Here is a 3,871-nt window from a genome sequence, read left to right on the forward strand (position 1 = left end):
CAGTCCAAGCTGATGCTTCATGATTATTCAGTGCAGCTCATGGAACCATTTCAATAAATATTTGGCTACTGGTATTTATTGACCACACAATGTTTCCAAAATGACCATTGTGACAGTTTACACAGTTACTGCTTGGTATTCCTGGATTCCCAACCCCTCTCCTCCCCCTCTCTAAACCCCATCCCCAAAAAACAAAAAAAAATATAGGAGTACAAGCTGTCCAAAGGAAGGAAGGAAAGGAGGAGAGAGTCTAAGCAAGAGGAGTGAAAACATGACAAACCCCACGTTGTTCTAGGAGACATGCAAAGTAACAATCCATGTCATGAAAAAGGAGGACATCTCCCGAAAAACAACTTACTGGGAAAGGAGAATGGGCCTGACAAAAAAATGACACTGTATATAACTAATAGCCTTTCTGTGTACATACTTGTCTGACCCTCGTCATGATAGTTTCTCAACTCCTCATAAATATTAATGAATTCATCCTCAAAACACCCTTTTGAAAGAAGGAAAGCATTATTACTATCATTTTATAGATAAGGAAGAGGGTGCCATGTCCAAAGCCACAGAGAAAGTCAAAGGCTAAGCCATCAAGTGACCCCAGGTCTCCAGAGTTTTCATCTGGCATTTTAACCACAAGATCCTTCCTTCCTGGCCTGGAAAGTGCAGAAACTCCTTTAGCAATTGAAGAGAGCAGAGAGCAAAATTTCCCTTGGGGCACAATGCAGCCAGCATTCACACCCAGAACACCTCTGCTGGTCTGTGTAGGGCTGAGGTAATGGCACATCCTTGGCCAAGCACACCTGCTAGAGTGTCTAGCATCCCAGTCTCTACCCCAAAACACTCCTCTTCCCCCGTGGCCTAATAAGGTTTTCCTCCACAGGTGAGGTAGAAAAGGAAAAGAGTACACGGTCTTTTTCTGGGGCATCCAAACACATTACTTTGAGTTTCTCAAAGCCCACAGCCTGGCTCAAGTACATGTGGATGTGTGCTAGCAAAATCTGCCTCCAAGCACATGCACTAGAGAGTCATGTATGCTAGGATTATATTCCAGGGCCCTTAGTGCTTCACCATCTGTACCAGCCAAAGGAACTGATTCACATTGCATTGTGGGAAAATTTGTCTATTCTGTGAAGTTAGCTCCTCCCTCCTATGCAGTCTGTCAACACCTTTGCCTGAAGCAATCTTAGCTGTGTCAACATAGTCCTTGCTTCTTTCTGGTCTAGCCAGGAGGCAAACTATGAGTCTGCTGAAAACCGGGATCTCATGGTGTCAAAAAAGCCTTTGATGCTGCAAATTAGCAGTGTGGCGCACAGGTGCACTTGTGGCTTTGAGGGACCACAAACTGCACATACGCACTCATGGGGAAGCGCCTGATGTGGCTAAAAGAAAGAGACCACTTTGGTGACCAAGGGGCATGCGTGGTTTTGAGCTCTGCCAGGGGCCAGACTCAAGACACAGGCAGACAGAAGCCTAAAGGGTTAAAACCTGCACTACAAACGCCAGCAGGGATGGCCTGGAGCTGAGAGGGCTAAGGCCATAGACTGAGAGGGATGAAACCAGGGCCAGGAGCCCAGAGCCCAAGAGGAGTGAGACATGGACTGGGCCCCAGAAGCTGGGGTCCAGAAGGGTGGACTTTGGGCTAGTGGACCAAGCTAGAGGGAAGGGGTGAAAGCTGGGAAGCCCAAAGCCCCAACAGAGCTTTTGTGGCTGGAGGGCCAAGCAGTACAGAGGGGCAAGAAGCCTTGCTAAAGTGATAATTTGTACTATCTGTGAGGCATGGACATGGCTGTAAGGAAGGAAGGAGACCATGAATCTAGCCCTTAAGGCTGGTGGGCCTGAGAAAATAGGCCTTAATTACAAAAGAAGAGAGAGAGAGAAGTGCTCCAAAAGACTCACTAGTCCCAGGTGGACAGTCTTCCTTCACTAATTTTCTTTACCAACAAAGGTGTGGTAGATGAGTGAGCAGGTTGTGATCTAGGGAGACTTGAGTGGGGCTGTTCAAGACAGAGGGGGCCACCACAGAGGGCATCACAATGGCTCTTGGGCACCATCTCATCACAGGTAGTAAGACACAACACAGCTTGAAACAAGCCTGTGTTATAGGCACACCTTTTAAGTGTATAGCCCAAACACAACCAGTTATTAATTCCATTCTCTTCCTCACTGAAATCGTAAAGATATAGGAAGAGCAGGCTGGAAGGAGCCTCAGGAGACTGGCTCGTGCAGCCCCCTGCTCAGGGCAGGGTCATCCCTGTCTAGCAACCTGCACTTAAAAACTTCCAGCAGTGGAGATTTCACAACCACTCTAGGTATCTTGTTCCAGTGCTTAACCAATCTCATAGTAATAAAGTCCGTCCTAATATCAAACCAATCAATCCCTCTGTATGGGGCTGTATCTAAATAAAAGGTGCATGTACCAACAATGGAGCTAAAAGAGCATTTCCTTGCTAGGGAAAAACTCCAAGACTTTTCAGTAGGCCGCTTGTGTCGATTTTTTTGAAGCAGATTGGTACATCTTTAAAAAAAAATAATGGCATATACTTGATCAAAAATGCTAAAATGCTGGTTCCAGCAAATTACACAGATAATTAAGTCTAATCTCAATAATGCTCTGAAACACTGCTAATAAATCTTGAGACTCTCATGTTCTTTGCATTCACAAGCTACTTCATAACGCTGAGCCTTATTCTCAGAACTGCTTTGTTTTTGTTCAAACTTAGGAAGCCAAAAGCCAAATTCTGCTCATAGTTGTTTCCATGTAAATCTGTAGGAATTCTACTCTTCTCCATGGCTTTGTTTAAGACTATAGCTGAGTAAAGTAACACTGAATATGGCCTGAAGTGTTATAAAGCTGACATGCAGCATATTTCCATAGAAGAGAAAAGCCAAGAATGTGTTTTCACAGTCAGCAGGCTTCTTGAAAAATTACCTTGTGCAAATATTATTATCTATTACAGTAATAGATACAACGGTATTGGAAAAAAAAAGGAAGTTAAAAGTGTCCTGTCTCTAGATCAGCTAAGAGTGTGCAGGATGCTGTTATATTTATGGGCTAGCACTAGCAGTACTGACTTCTCATTCATAAAAAAGCATCATGGCCACCTACTGTTTTACCAATAAGGCACATCAGTTTGCTCTGCTTAGATTAAAGATTACAGTCTGGACTTAAGAGTTCATAGGTATTGATCACTGTCTGAAATGTTCCACTATTTGTGATCCTACATTTGTACAAGAGCCTCATTCATTTTTGTTTCTATCATAGTTTCATAGATTGTAGGGTCGGAAGGGACCTGAGCAGATCATCAAGTCCGCCCCCCTGCCGTGGCAGGAAAAAGTACTGGGGTCAAACGACCCCAGCAAGGTATTCGTCTAGCCTTGTCTTAAAGACCCCCCAGGGTAGGAGCCTGCACCACTTCACTTGGAAGTTGGTTCCAGATCCTAGCCGCCCTGACCATGAAGTAGCGCCTCCTGATGTCTAATCTGAATTTACCCTCTGCCAGCTTGTGACCGTTATTTCTAATCACTCCTGGCGGTGCTCGGGGGAACAGGGACTCCCCCAGTGCCTGCTGGTCCCCCCTGACTAGTTTGTAACAGGCCACTATAGCCGCCCTGACAGTGAAGTAGCACCTCCTGATGTCTAATCTGAATTTACCCTCTGCCAGCTTGTGACCGTTATTTCTAATCACTCCTGGCGGTGCTCGGGGAAACAGTGACTCCCCCAGTGCCTGCTGATCCCCCCTGACTAGTTTATAACAGGCCACTAGATCCCTCCTCAGCCTTCTCTTCTGGAGGCTGAACAGGTTCAGGTCCCGTAGCCTCTCCTCGTAGGGCCTGCCTTGTTGTCCCCTGATCATGCGAGTGGCCCTCC

At 45.8% G+C, this 3,871-nt stretch overlaps 1 long non-coding RNA gene across 1 annotated transcript in view; it reads left to right on the forward strand.

Annotated features, from left to right (window-relative positions):
- Positions 1 to 2,737: 2,737 nt before the first annotated feature.
- The window catches only part of LOC109319293, a 5,580-nt gene continuing 4,446 nt past the window's right edge, over positions 2,738 to 3,871 (forward strand). Inside the window, exon 1 of the long non-coding RNA XR_002103466.1 lies at positions 2,738 to 2,816. This is a non-coding gene — a long non-coding RNA (uncharacterized LOC109319293). The remainder of the gene's footprint in view (positions 2,817 to 3,871) is intronic.

The sequence above is a fragment of the Crocodylus porosus genome, unplaced genomic scaffold (assembly GCF_001723895.1).
Source record: "Crocodylus porosus isolate Cpor-Errol unplaced genomic scaffold, CroPor_comp1, whole genome shotgun sequence".
In the NCBI taxonomy this organism is placed as follows: domain Eukaryota; kingdom Metazoa; phylum Chordata; order Crocodylia; family Crocodylidae; genus Crocodylus; species Crocodylus porosus.